Here is a 16,005-nt window from a genome sequence, read left to right on the forward strand (position 1 = left end):
ATCTCATTTTTTCTTTCTTCTGTCTATAATTATTTGTTCAGGATGCTGTAACAAAGCACCACAGACTACCACAGACTAGGTGTCTTAAGCAACAGAAATGCATTGTCTCATGGTTCTGGAGGCTGGAAGTCCAAAATCAAGGTGCTGGCTCTGCTGAGTCAGTTCCTGCTGAGGCTTGCCACAGAGGGCTCTGCCCCAGGCCCCTTTCCTTGGCTTATAGATGGCTGTCTTCTCCCTGTGTCTTTTTTACATTGTCTTTCCTCTATCATATCTGTTTCTGTGTCCAAATGTCCCCTTGTTTTGACAATTCCAGCCATAGTGAATTATAGTCCAACCTAATGCCCACATTTTAACTTGATTACCTCTGTAAAGACAGTATCTCCAAATAAGCTTACATTCTGAGATACTGGGTTGGGGGGGGGGGGTGGAATTTCAACTTATCTTTTTTGGGGAACATGGTTAAACCCAGAATACTCATTCTTTCTTGCTAGTAACAGTAGATTAAATTATAATAAAAACACTTCTCAGAAATATAGATACTACATCATGAAATAATTATTTTTACTATTGTATAATACTTAAAAAAATACAGTAGAGCTTTGGTTTCTTTTAAAAGTAACTTGAGTTGCTTTAATTCTTAGAACTTTGTGATATTGTTTATATTTTAATTATTGTTATATTTTCTGATTTAGATTTATGTTTAACAATGAGGCCATTAGCTACTGTAATGCTGGTCTATTTTAGTATTAATATGAAAAGTCTGATATGTAACAGTTTCCAGCAATCTGTGGGATCTCCATCTAACCCCCATGATGGCAAGGTGGCAGTGAGGAGGAGAGAGAGACAAGAGTGTATCTACTGATAAAAAAGTAGCAGGACATGAAGTTCATGGTCAGTTCAACTCTGGAAAGCAGAGAAGGCTAAGGGAGATGCTGATAGGGCCTTATTTATTTTCAGCACACCTCCTCCCTCCAGGGCTATGATGTCTGCTTGGGGATAATAGTCAGCAGCCTCTGAGATGGCTCTCAGTGGTCTCTGCCCTTGTGTAAACCTCTCTCCTTGAGTGTGGGCTAAATTTAATGACTCACTCCCAATGAATGACAGAAGTGGTGTGATGTTACTTCTGAGATGAGTTTATTAAAAGATCTGGGCTTCCATCTTGGAGGCCCTCTCTCATTGTCTCTTGGATCACTTGCCCTAAGGGAAATCAGCTGCCATGTTGTGAGGCAGCCCTGTGTAAAGGTCCCTGTGGCAAGGGGCAAAGGCTTCCAAGAACGACATGAGTAAGCTTAGAAGCTCCTCAGCCCCAGTCAAGCTTACTGGTGGGATGGCATCTCCAGTTGACAGTTGGACTGCAACCTCATGAAAGGTCTTAAGCCAGAGGCACCTAGCTAAGCAGTGCTACAGAAACCACAAGATAATAAGCTTTTGTTGTTTTTAAGTTGCTAAGTTTTGGAATAATTCACGTACACTTATATTGCCATTCTCAAAAGCTTTTCATCGCAAATTATCCTTTCTTATGTCTCTTTTCATCATGACTTTTCTGATAATCGTGGGCTTACCTGGGCATATGTGGTAGTGGTTAAGCATGTAGCCTCTAGCACCAAATAGTCTCAGTTCATATGTCAGCTGTGGAACTTTTTATCAAGTCACTTAGAACACTGTATATCTTACTTACCTCAAACAAACCTGTAAGGATGAGAGACCTCATTATTATCCTCATATTTCAGATGCCCAGAGTCATAATGTTAAGTCAGTAGAGTAACTAGAATTACAGAAAAACAAACCAAATGCAGGGAGATGAGTCGGACAGCTGATGCAGGGCTCTAGGACAGAAACAATAGGAGCCTTCTCTAGGGTGCTGCCAGTCAGAGTGGAATAAGGGATATTTAGGAAGTAAAATAATAGATCTTGGAACTTGATTAGAAGTGGAGAAAAAGTGAGTGGAAGGAGTCCAGGGTAATTTATAGGTTTCTGGCTTGTGATATTGTATATGAAGGTATAGAGGTGCAGAGGTGGATTTGTTGTGAAGGTAAGTTAAGTCTGAACATGTGGAGTTTAAGGTACCTGTGATCCGGGCATCCAGGTGGTTTTTAGGAGAAGACGTGGGCTGTTCCTTCCTTGCAGGGAGGGTTGTTGTGACTGTTAACTGGGTTAATGCTTATATGGCACATGGCTTCACACATAATAAGTGCTCAACAAATGGTAGCCCTTATTATTATTGGGAGTTATCAACTTGGTTAGTGAAGCCCTAGTTGCTGGTACAGTCACTTCGGGGAAGTGATAAGAGATGAGAGGAGAAGGCTCAGGACTGGTGGAATACCAACATTTGAGAGGTTGGGTAGGGAAATGCCTATGGCAGGCAAATGACATGATATTCTGGTGTTCACAGTGAGGATTTTAAGTTCCAAAGGTCAGTGCCTTCCAGGTGATGATGAAGAAGTTAACATGATTTTTTGTTTTCTGCCCCAACATAGTTTCTTACCCTTAGCTGTGAGTGGAGCCCATGTTGATCTAGATAACTGATACACATAGGAAATAAAATTTAGATATTAAATATTAATAAACTTTTAATAATTTCTCCATTATTTTTGTAGATTTGTGGAATATTAATGTTATATTCTAGATAGTTTTTCTAACCACATGCTTTTTGGGTGTTTTGTACCTAAGCATATGGGATACACATACATGTACACATTTTTGCTTGGTTTTTAAAAGTAGGGTCTTTTTTTTTTAATAAGGATTGGGGTCTTCTGTCCTCCCAGTATCCAAATATCCATTGCTGTTAATGTAACCACATATAATTGCTTTATTATCAACTCAGAGAACAAATACTCTCATGTTTCTTTTATTTTACCACATAAATAAAAGTGGCCCTGCATTCCCCCCGATAGATGAGTGGCAAGTCCAGTACTTGTCTCCTGGCTAACTGGCTAAAACCCAGAGAGTCTTGACTCTAGACCAGCACCTCCAGTACGACTTTCTGCCATGATGGCCAATGGTCTCTTCTGTACTCTCCAGTACAATAGCCACTAGCCACATGTGGCTATTGAACATTGAAGTGTGGTTAATGCGACTGAGAGCTGAGTGTTTTGTTTTAGTTTAATTTAATTAATTTAATTGTATATTTAAATAGCCACATGTGGCCAGTGGCTACCTGATTAGACAGCATAGCAGTCTATGAAGGGTGTGTGTATCTATGTTGAAGGGAGCATGGGGCATGCCAGCCTGGCTCCCTGGCTGAAGACTCAAGATTCCAAGCCTTCTGCTGTTGTGTTGGCTTATTGCAAGAGCATTGGACTGCCATGGAGCACAGTCCTCATGGCCATCAGAGATGCTGCACCAGGAACTGCTCCCTCCCTTTCTTTTTGGAGATACACAGCATGAGGGTCAGGTAATTTTCCTTTCAGTCACCACAAGAAAGAGCTGAATACTGAAAGCCACAACCTTGGGGACCTTGGCTGAGCTCAGTCAAGTGCAGAGGTGTCTTTCCATTCTTGATACAGTCCTTGCCCAGGAGTCCTGGGTCAGGATTTATCCTTCTGTCCCAACTTGAGCACCAGGAACTACTGTCTCCTTTCCCCCTTTTCAGATCTATACCATGAGGGGTCAAGTCATTTTCCATTTTGGGAACCAAGAATGAAGGCCCTCATTGTGTCACCTTCCTTGGTGAACAGTAGGGCTAACTGCATATACCTGCACTCGGTGACCACTATAATTTTTATCTTAGTCCAGATCCCATGGAAAACAGAGCCTGTGGCAAAGGCTTGTGTGTGAGGACTTACTTGGGAGTGCAGTGCCATGGAGGAGGAGTAAGGGGCAGGGGGCCTGGAAAAGAAAAAGAGGGAGAACCAATATAACTCGGTCTGTACTATCAGTGATGGGTTGTTTGGTCCCTGTGAAATGACCAGTCCTTCTGGGAGAAGAAGGGAAGCATATGTCTGTTGGATGCCATTCCCCACGGGTTCACTCTGTGCTTCTGGGTCGCACGTGGGTGGATTTAGGAGACTATGTCCCTGCAGCAGGAGGCAGGAGGCAGGAGGCAGGAGGCACATGGCATGAGTGTGAGACAAATCGCTAGAGGGCTCACCTGCATAAAACTAATCAGAGTCCATCCAGAGCTAAGCACTGCAGTGGGAACTGGAGGAGAGACAGGTGAGGCTGAGAGGATCTGAGCTGGTGCATGAGAGGTGGCTGATGCGACCGTCTACAGAGGGTCCTTTAGCCACTCCACCTCACCCGGGCCAGGCAGCTGACCGACTACAAAGCCTTGAGGATGATAGACCATGATTTTGTGCTTTCTGGCACCTCTGTTAGAGCAGAGAAAGAAAAAGACTATTATTTTTCAACAGACATCCGATTACAAGCAGATAGTTATATACTATACCATTACATGTGTTGTGTATATATTTACATATCGTATATGTATGTAGCTATATAATGACGATGCTGCTCCTGCTGATAGACAGCAACACCAGAACAAACTGAGTGCTTACTCCATGCTCATTACTATTTTAAACACTTTATATAAATGAAGTCATTTGTATATCTCTGACTCTATTTATCTATATACATACATAGATATAATGGATATGTTTAGATATAGGTATGCATGTATCTCTTAGTACCGTTATGTAGAATTGTATATATTCATGTGTTTCTTGTTCCTAGTTTTGAAAGTTGTATAAATTTCTAACTGTCCATTCAATTGGTATAATTGATAATATACACACCAAAAAAAATCACTAATTTGCAGTGCATGTGAGAGGTGATATAATTAGCTTTTGCACCATAAAGAACTTGATCTGTGCTTTTGAATTTACCTTTAAAAGTAAATGTGGTTGCTAATAGATCCCACAAAGCAGGAAGAGAGTCTCAGGCATCACCAGTTGCCTTAACAGGTGAGTAAAGGAGAGGAGAAAGCTAAAGAGTTGACTCCTAGAACCTGGAATTGGCTTTCCTGGGTTTTCTACCTAGGGTAACCTTGCACAAATTCCTGAAACAACAAGGTGTTTAATCTAGGGAGAGTCATTTCTTAACAGTACTAGACTGAGGTCTAGGATTTGTAATCTCATCACAAAAATATAGGTTTATTTCTGAGATTGGAAGATTCTGCACATGACTCATTCCATGCATTTTATGTACAATCATTTCCCCTTTAAGAGTTGGCATTTCCAGCCCTGTCATTACATTCTGGGAATTCATCTTATTTGAGTCCTGGTGGGACCCCTATGCACTAACTATAACATTGACTTAGGTTACTAATTTAATAGTCTTCACTAGTTTGCCCCCAGTGACCCCCTAGTAACCAGCTTCTTCAGCAACTTCTTTATACTTGGAGTTTAGAGTGACAGTATTGCTTACCACGGAGCAGCCATTTGAACATAAAATTAGCTGATTTTATCACAGGGACCAATTGTTGAGCTAATTAGATGTGCAGTACTGCTGATGAGCCAGAAACCCAAAGTGATTTTCCATCTAAACTGTGGTTTTCTGCAAAGTTGGCTGGGTTGTAGATACCAGACTCACCAACAACCTTAGGAAAGGAAAAATGGCTGAGGAAGTTTGTGAATTTTCATTCTTAAAGGAGTCTGGAAAACCTTACAGAAGGGGATCTGAGTGAAAATCAAACATCACACTGGATTCATTGACCTTGGAAGTGCTGGATTCTGTTCACAGAGTAGGACAGCTGCTTCATGTTCTTCATGAGCTGAAGACTTCACACAAAATATGGGGGGGGGGGTGAAGACTACATTAGCTTTTCTTAACTGCATTTTCATATTTTTTTCCTTGAGTTTCGTGATGGAATTATTTCCTCATGGTCTTAAGTGGAGATAATCTAATGTATTATTAATTGCCTTTGGATTATCAAATATAGACAGCTTATCTCCCTAGTGGACCTGTCATGACATGTGCTAATATTCCAAACTGAAATGTGGCCTCTTGTGGGGGAGGTGGGTGTTCAGGTGCAATTCTCATATCCTGAAAATGCAACTCTTCCTCATTTAGGAATCAAATCTTTTGATCACTGATAGGTTTTGTTTCTTGAAATTTGATAGAGAATTAAAAAGTCTGAAGATAGTTTTCCTGGTCACATGACCTATCTCTTTCTCAACCTCTCAAAACTTCATGAACAGCCTTTCCTCTGGATAACCTTTTTGGGTGAATGCTAAATTATCAACCATGTGCCAAATATAAAAATAGTGTTTTAAAATCTGTGTCTCTCAGTCTCTCAGTCTGTTTGTTCATCCATCCATCCACTCACCCACCCACCCATCCATTCATCTGTATCTTCAACATAGCTATAATCTCCAAGTATTTGCCATATTTTATCTTAAATTTCAGTTACCCTGCTGTCTGTCATCTGTCATCTATACTCCATATAGTGTCATTTCAAAGAAAAGTACTCAAAATGAAAGATTAAAAACAGTATGGAATGGTTGGATTACAGCAGCATTTTTTTAGGTTTGCTTCAGCTTTGATTATTTAATTTTCTTTCCCAAATTTTGAAATCATAGTAGAATTTTGTTCAGGTCTGATTATTCAGTTTTCTTCCCTGAGCACTTAGGCTATAGCCAGATAGTCAGTGACTGCCCATGCTCTCCAGTTAAGCCCTGACAAGTTGTGGTTTGGCTGCTCAGTGTGTGTGCATGTGAGAGAGAGAGAGAGGGAGAGAGAGAGGGAGCAGATTTCGTTTCCAAATAACCTATCTACTTGTGCTACCAATTAAATTTTTGCTTCTTTTCTCTAGCATAGTTTAAATGCCATCATCTTTATATTGCTGACTCAAAATTTCTGGGCCAGAACTACTCCCTGGGCTATAGATCCCCATATTCCACTGCCTACTTGTTAATTCTCCTTACTTGTCAGCATAATCTTTCCTAAACTGGGAGGCTTGATTCCCACCCCTCCCCCCACACCATAACAAGCCCCACAGCTTTTTTCTGACACCGCCCCCAACCCATTGCCTGCCCTCCCAGCCATCATCTTCTAACTTGCTTAAGCAAGATCTCTATGAGTCCTCACTGATTCACTTTCCCTTACTCCTCACCTCTGGTTAATCAGATTAACCTACAGTCTGCTTCTCAGATATGTCCCTCCTGTGCCTACTTCTCGCTCATTTTCATATTCACTGTCATAGTCCGGGCTACTGTTATCTGTTCCTAGACTACTGGGCTGTGTACCTCTCCACTACTAGCCACCCACACAGGGCAGCCAGAGCGACTTCCTAAATCTAATTCCAGTCATTTCCTTGCCCTGTGTCAAACTCATCTGTGGCTTCCCTACTACATTGAGAATGAAATCCAAACAATCATTTTGCCATCTTTCCATGAGACATCTTCTAGTCAGAGTGCCTAATTACCATGGTATATCTAAGAATTAACATACAATTCTTGCTCAGAGCTCCAAACCTTCTAATAAAGCTCAAGAACTTCTGGAATTCTGGGGACTTAGGATGAGAACCATGGTCACTCATAGAAAATTTTACGGCTATTCAGTGAACATTATAATAAATGTTTTTATGTTTCTTTGTATTTCAAAGTTAGTTCTTAATGCAGAGTCACCGTTTCCACAAATAGACCAAATTTAGAGGTTTGAGGAATTGCTGCTTTGTCTAGTATGTGTTATATACCAGGAGGAAATAATTATTGAGTTAACCATAGTGTTCTTGACCCCAAAGCCTATCTTGAAAACTCTCTTGACAGAAGAAATTACTAAATGTCACATCGTAAAACAATATTTGGTAAGATTAAGTCAGTGGTTGGTACATAAAACCATCTTCCTTTCTCTAATTTGCCATATCTCTGGCTTTTTGTCTCTGTCTTAGTTACAAATGGCCATTGCAGCTAGTTACCACAAACTTGGTGGCTTAAAACAACAGAAATTTATCTTCTCATAGTTCCAGAGCCCAGGAGTCTGAAATCAGTTTTGCTGGACCAAAATCAAGGTTTCATCTGGGCTGTGTTCCCTCCAGAGGCTCTCATGGACAATCCCTTTCTTGACTCTACTCCTCTAGTGACTGCTGACATTCCTTGGCATGTGGCCACATCACTCCATTCTCTGCCTCAATGGTCACACTGCCTCCTCCTATTCTGTGTGTCTGATCTTCCTATGCCTCTTTCTTATAAGGACACGATTGTATTTAGGGCCCACCTGATAATACGAGATAATCTCCCTGTCTCCAGATCCTTAGTTTAATCACATCTCTGAAGTCTTTGCCATATAAAATAACATTCACATGTTCCAGGGATCAGGACATCGACATTCGGAGGTGCTATTATTTAGCCTTCCACAGTCTCCAGATTTGGTTTCCAGATTACCACTGTCACGTGTCCAGCCTTAAATGGGAGACTGAAATGGGGAGCTCTTCTCTTCTGGGCTTCTCAGGAGAGTTAAGCCATGTTCATTGAGTGAGCGCCCATCTGGGTTCTTCTGGATCCCGGAGCTAAACACAGAATACACTCAATTCTCCAGAGAGGATGGGGCTTGATCTCTTTCCTAAGGTCCTTGTCTAGTTTTGAAGGGAGATAGACATTCACATAAGCTTTTCCCCTTTCAAATATATCTACCTTCAAAAAAGACCCAACTTCACCCCTATACTACTTACCAAAATAAAGTAACAGACCAAAAATAACACCAGAAAAAAAAATCCTAGGAGCTAGATTTTGGGGACAAAAGTGTGTGTGTGTGTGTGTGTGTGTGTGTGTGTGTGTGTGTGTGTGTAAGTAATCAAAATAATGTTTGAATGGTTGGCAAGAATGTTCTAGTACTCTCTTAGTCACTTAACATCAATGAGTCCTTGACTTCTCTGGTCTTCATTTTAAATTACCTAAAAAATTTCCTCAAAGGTTTATTGTAGGAATTAATTGAGACTTTATATATATGTAAAATACTCCTTATTATGGACTGAATATTTATATAAGTAAATTAACACATCCATCATGCATACTAGCACACATACATACTGCTAGCATGTAGTAGTCAGCCAATATATATTAATTGAAGCTGAGACCTTTCAGTTTTCCAATCCAGAAAACAGGTGTTTTTTTTTTAATTTTTATGTATTTTTGAGAGAGAGAGAGAGAGAGAGTGCAAGTGGGGAGGGACAGAGAGAGAGAGAGGGAGACACAGAATCTGAAGCAGGCTCCAGGCTCTGAGTGGTTAGCACAGAGCCCTGTGCGGGGCTCGAAATCACAAACCACGAGAATATGACCTGAGCTGAAGTCAGACGCCTAACCAACTGAGCCACCCAGGCGTCCCCAGAAAGCAGTTTTAATTATGTCAACTCAACTGAAGAAGTTAAATATATTCAATAAATATCCAGTTATGCTATAATCATCATCCTGTAACTGGATCTGATAGTTCCCTACCAGGAGGTACAGATCCTTTGTTTCCTTGTAAGCTTCTATAAGGCTGAAAATTTGAAAATATCCTTCCTTCCTTGTTTGACCCCATCTTCCTCAGGAAATTAATACATGAATTACCTTATCAAATATTAACTATGTACTGATTAGTTGCCATATTTGCATTACAGTTGTTTCAAACATAGCTATCTGAAGAAGGAACTCATGAAGTTGGTTATAATAAACTATGCTATACACAGTCACAAAAGTCCTTATGTCATAAATGCTGTCCCTTGTAGAACATTTCGTAGAACTGTCCTAACACTAAACTCTTTGGGGGCCCCTAGTCACCCTTGTTTCCCCTAAGGCCCGGTACTGTGCTTGGCACCTAGTAGCAAATATTTGTTGTCCTGAACTGAAGATATGGAGCAGGATAAAGAAGCCCATTGTTACCCCTTGTTATGGGCTGGATATTTGTGTTCCTCAGACTTTATATGTTGAAGCACTAACCTCCCAGTGTGAAGGAATTTGGAGATGGGGCTTTGGGAAGTAATTAGGGTTAGATGAGGTCATGAGGATGGAACCCCACCATGGGATTAGTGTCCTTAAAAGAAGAGACATTGGAGTGCTCTCTCTCTCTCTTTCTCCACGTGCACACAAAGAAGAGGTCATGTGCGCCCACAATGAGATGGTAGGCTGTCTTTAAGTCATGAGAAGAGTCCTCACAATGAAATCTCCTCTGCTGGCGCCTCCATCTGAGATTTCCCAGCCTCTAGAACTGAGAAATAAAGGTTGTGTTTAAGTGCCCCAGCCTGTGGTTCTTTGTTACAGCAGCCTAAGCTGACAGTTACCTTGGAGGGGTGGGAAGAACTACAGCTTTGGATGAGAACACCTGGCAGCCTTGCTCTACCTTTACCAACCGTGACCTTGGACAGGTCTTTACAGCTCTAGTTCCTTGTCTATAAAATGAGGAGAATAAGAACAGAACTCCTTATAAATCTTGAGTTTTCAGTGCTTTGTGTCATACTACACAAGTGACCCTTGTCCTTATACTGGGAGGTAGTTCAGGATCTGTTCTCCTACCTGCCTTAGGAAGAAACTGGAGCTCAAAAGGCTTTATTCACATTTTCAAAGTGACCTAGATAGTACTTTTATTATTTATATATTTTTTAATATTCACTTATTTATTTTGAGAGAGAAAAAGCACAGACGTGAGCAGGGGAGGGGCAGAAAGAGAGAGATTGAGAAAGAATCTCAAGCAGGCTCCACACTGTCAGTGCAGAGCCAACGCAGGGCTCAAACCCACGAACAATGAGACCATGACCTGAGCCGAAGTCAAGAGTTAGATGTTTAATCAACTGAGCCACCCAGGTGCCCCAGAGTTAGAGTCATCTGATTATGAATGCCTTGCTCAAATTTTGTGTGTGTGTGTGTGTGTGTGTGTGGGCGGGGGTATTTGGTAATCTGTCAAGCAGTTTACGAATATCAGGGTTTCATGGGGTGACTCCAGAGATGAGGCTGACTTCATTCTGCTTTTCCAAAGGCCCCCCAATTCCAAACCATTGTGAAAAACATTGGATCAGAGAATCTTCCTTTCTGTCACGAATTGAGAAAGTGTCAAGGTTATTTCTGTGTCTTTGTTTATAGAGAAATGAGTAGGTTATCCATGGTTAGGAGTATCCCTGCTCGTTCTATTGTATGCTGTATGCTGTGATGTTAAAACCAGTAACTGCACTAAAAGATTCTGCTTTTACAAAACATCAAAAATCATTCCTCTGCATCAAAGGACCCTGAATAGAGTGGGTATTTTATAGTTTGGGGATTAGCCAGTTGTAGTTCTTCTTTTTAAATTTGTGGTGTTGTTTAAAGTGTGGAGTTATGGGTTTTAAATGTCCATGGAAAGACCCTGAATAATTCATTCACTTACCTTAGTCAAAGAGAAGAATCCCCCTTTGTATGCCCAGCAGTAAAGACGAAATTCCTCTTACACCCCTCTTGTACCTTTGCAGTTATCATTATAGGTATTGTTAAGAATTCTTAATAAGAACTTATGAAATAAATGTTTTAAAAATGCCCATTTCTGGGAGGCAGGCATCTATATTTCCATGTATGCAGCCATAGAGACAGCTAAATCTTTAGCCTTAATGGTTTAGTTGCATCTGGGTGATTATTTTCATTTCCACTTATCACTGTGTGTTAGACTCCCTGTGTATGAGTACAGATTGCCCTTTCTTGCACTGTATTTAGAAATATCTGCATTACCCCTGGGCATTTGTTCATTAATAGGGGGTGGGGAGAGGAAAAGCTTGTAATAATGGGCTTTACATATTATTAAACTGTGTGCATCCGCATTTGGATCCAAATGAAAAATCTGGTTGTGTTACTGCCCTCTGGTGGTTCTGGCCCATTGCTGCAGTGGCAGGAAGTTGCGGCCCCCAGGGCGGAGTTGGGCTTGTGGTGGCAGCTTCCAGGAGCAATGCTGACTGTTGGGCATTGCTGGGCCATCAGTCTTTCATTCACGTTCTGCATTTCATTCAAGTGCACTGCAAGAACCCTACGATTCCACTTACTGGCCAGAATAATGAGAGAAGAAAGCATTCTTGTGAGGACCAAGAAGACATTTTCATTTCAGTGGAGGTATATGTGCAAAATAACCGTGACCTACATAGGACGAGAGTTGAGTGAACTCAAACTTTCCACGGGTTACACTCCTCCTCATCTTTCAAGGCCAGCATGGGAAAATGCAGGGGCTCTCAAAGTGTGACATATGTATCCCTTGTGTCATACAGGATTACTTTAAGGTATATCTAGATGAACCTCTTCAATTTTAATAGTTGCATGTTTATTTTAATATGTACTGGGAAACAAGCGGCGAGTGTTTGAAGTCCACAACTTCATGGACGCCATTGCGTAGACCAGGATATGGTGCCTACATCCACAGCCGCGTTCTTTGCAACAGGGTGTCACTTCTGCTCATTGGTTGACAGAGCAAAAGCCCGTAGAGGTGGGTGGTTGACATGGATCACCAGTGGTTCTGCTGCTTGCTTGCGATATGACCTTTGACTGCCAACCTCTTGAAGCTAGGGTTTCCTGATTTGTTAGGGTAATAGCGACTACTTCTTAGGGTGTTAAGGCATCCTGTGATCTGGTGTATGTGTTGAGTGTGTATCACAGAAGAAGCTGTCTCGTTTCCCCACACCCCAGGACGCTTCTCAGAGCCTGCCTCCCTCCAGGTTCACATCATGCTTTGCCTGCTACACTTATTTCATCTTACCCATTACAAGCATTTCCACATTTCTTTTCACTCTTGATTATAAGTGGGGCATCCTTTGCAACACTCCCTGTGGCACGTTGCACAAAGCAGCCACCCTGTGAATGAATGTTTGTCAGGGGACTTAAGCACAAGTGCAAAATAATTCTCAGCAACATTTTCCTCCGACGCATTCGGTGCATTTCATCTGTCAGATTAAGACTGGATCTATACCTTGTCCCTTATGCCTCCCTGATACATGTGGTCTGATAACAGGAACGAGATTAGGTTCCTGCCCATTGGCTGCAAGCAGGGAGGGAAAAAAGGCCTGCAGTGTCTTGTGTTTGCCTGCCACTAATATCCCCTCTTATCTTACCAACTAATACATAGGTTTATTCCGTGCACCCACATGCTCACACTCTACTGGTTAATTTCAGTGGCAGATAAGCGGAAGGCAGTGGAAACATTTTAAATACAGTATTTTATCTAGAATAGGATCTATTTTAGAGACAACAAAAGAGCCTTTGTTACTCAAGCAGGTAGATTTGTAAGGCTTGCCCTGGTTTAGTCTATATAAAATGGCCTTAGGAATGGTAAGATCAGAGAAACTACCCGTGGGGGAGGATAGTAGGAGCCCTCGCATGTTGGTGGTAACAAGAGTGAAACAGGGTTTGTTGTTTGCCTACAGAGGCGGTGCGTTTGCCTTTAAAATTCCTGTGGATTTTATCTCGGCTCCGTGTGGTTCTAAGTTTCCCCAATCCCCCTCCACAGAGCTTCCCAGCCTGTTCCTAAATGGCTGCAGAATGCCCGCTTGCATTTCTGCAGTGAAGGCGATGTTCATTTAGGCTTCAAGAAATCAGAGCTTTCATGTTTGCCATGAAAGCCAGAGAGCCGCAAGCACCTCAGTAGCGGAGATAAAAGGACATTCGTGTTTGTGCATGTGTGTTTAGAACTTAAAGGACAGGGAAAAGAAAGAAAATAGCTGTTACAGCTTTGCACTTACTTCAAAATATGCCTCACTCCCTCTGGTGGGACCATTTAACTCCAAATGCCTCCTCTATCCCCCTCCACCCCCACCACATGCTCCCCACCCCCACCACATTCATCTTGGCTCATGTGACATCTGTTCTGGGCACTGCAGAGCAGTCTTCTCGTTGCCATGGCAGCCGGTGGAGAGAGCCCGCCCATTGGCTGCTCGCTGAGAGGAGGAAAAAAAGGCCCGCAGTGTCAGGGGTCGTGTGCCTAGTGCCTGCCTGCCACTGTTTTCAGTCAGCTGCTGGCTTGGCCACATTAACGGTGCGTGCTGCAGCGGGCAGGGGCCCTCGGGGACCGCCTGCCACAGCTGTGTGCACCGCCGGGCAGAATGGGGGCCCGAGGTCAATGTCATTAGTTTCTCCCTCAAGTGTGAAGTGTGTGAAGGACAAAAGCAGAGCATGTAAGGAAAAGTGGGCTGCTGTTTCCTTCACCTTGAACTCCTCTGAGCTCTTCTGTTTGGATTTGGAATTTGGTAAAATGAGCCTTTCTACTTCCAGCCATCCTCATAGTGAGAGGGCCTGAGCCCCAGTCGAGCTGTCAGCATAAAACCTCTATTAGATTCCATTTCCTTGACCATTACCCTGTCACTCTAAAATGAAAAGTGGACAGCATTCCATTTCAAAATGGACACCCGAACCTGATTGTTTCTAAAATCATTTTCCTCTTGTTGGATTCACTTTTGAATTTAACAGTGCAACTAGAATCACGGTTCTGGCGTCAGATACCATGTTCTACGTGAGTAGGTGAAGACCAAGTGAATCCGTGCTCCCTCCCAATGCCTGACCTTGCACCTGGCCAGTCAGACAGGTAATAGAGAAGTAACAGCCATGAAAGCCTTCTTGGCTGAATCCTGGCTGCCTCCCTTGGGGTTTGAGGTCCCCACTGATGAGTGATGGGGGTGTCTGTGCACCAGCCATACCCAGGGCCTTCAACCTCCAGAGCTGTGTACTAGTTGGGATTTGGCCGTGGCTGGTGACCTTGCCCCCTGGCACCAATACGAACATCACCAGTCAGCATAGTGGAGGGTGGAGGAGGAACTTTGGTGAACATTCTCTCATCTGTGCCTCCCGTGAAGCATGTGAAGTGGTGATTCCAAATCTCTGTTTTATAGGAGGCCGAGTCTGACAATTTCCAAGATCACACAACCTGTAAATGAGTGAGGTCAAGATTCATACTCTGGTTCTTTGCTTGCAAACTATGCATACTTTTTTCCATTCTGTCACACGGCCACAGTAGATTCCTGGACATCGAACACCCCCACTGATTCATACATGGGGAAGTTGGGCTATGATCAGGTCATTCCTCCCATTTCTACTCATGCTTTATTATAATGATTTTACACTTAATAAGAATGTGTCATTAGAGGCGCCTGGGTGGCTCAGTCGGTTGAGCGTCCGACTTCAGCTCAGATCATGATCTCGCGGTTTGTGAGTTTGAGCCCCACATCAGGCTCTGTGCCGACAAACTCGGAGCCTGGAGCCTGCTTTGGATTCTGTGGCTCCCTCTCTCTGTGTCCTCCCTTGATCGTGCTCTGTCTCTCTCCTGAAAATAAAATTAAAAATTAAAAAAAAAATGTGTCATTAGTGTTTAATTTGTCAAGATCAAAGGCTAAGGGCTTGAGGAGTTTTAATTGTTCCTTCCAGTGGCTGCTTGTGATTATGGTCTGACTGATAGCACTGTATACAGTGCATCATCGCTGAGCAAAAAGGCTCTAGGCTCAGGACAAGGAGGGGATTTGTGCCAGAGCCAGTGAGACCAATTTAAAACTTACTGTTCTCTCTACTTCCTTCTCTCAAACTTATTTTGGTCACTTATGTATTTTGGGATGGTTTGGGCATTATCAAAATAGAAGTATACCACAAAATCATGACAAAGAAGGTCTGTATTATTAATGTCTACCTCTCAGCCACCTTTGTTTATTCCTTTCGTCCTGAATCTAGAAATTTTAGGATTTAGTCCCAAATCATTGAAAGGACTAAAGAATAGAAAGAAGCATTATGTCATTTTGCATGATTAAATGAGAGTGCTTTGCTGCTGCATCTTGGCAAAACCAGGACTGACTGTCAGTGATTCACGTACTAGTCTTTTCTATCCATATGCTGATCAGAGCCAGTAAAGTTAACAGACATTGGATCAGTTTGGAGCTGAGGCAGGGAGTCTCCGAAAGCTTACTCTCAACTCTAGTATCGTAATGTAGCAACAGCTTATTAAACCTGCTGGTAAACTGAATTCCTTCCTTTCATCCCTCGTACGCTGGGTATAGCATCCACTTAGGGGAATTTAAGCAAAAGTAGGAGCCTTTGCTTATCTAGAAATAGGACCTTAGCAAGCATTCAAAAGAATGTACCTTGGTGGCAACAAGAATGCTAAAATATG

The 16,005-nt window shown here is 42.3% G+C and overlaps 1 protein-coding gene across 5 annotated transcripts in view; it reads left to right on the forward strand.

Annotated features, from left to right (window-relative positions):
* Nucleotides 1-16,005, forward strand: part of MSRA (methionine sulfoxide reductase A) — a 452,460-nt gene that overhangs the window by 344,278 nt on the left and 92,177 nt on the right. The window lies entirely within an intron of this gene.

This window comes from Felis catus, chromosome B1, assembly GCF_018350175.1.
Source record: "Felis catus isolate Fca126 chromosome B1, F.catus_Fca126_mat1.0, whole genome shotgun sequence".
NCBI lineage: Eukaryota > Metazoa > Chordata > Mammalia > Carnivora > Felidae > Felis > Felis catus.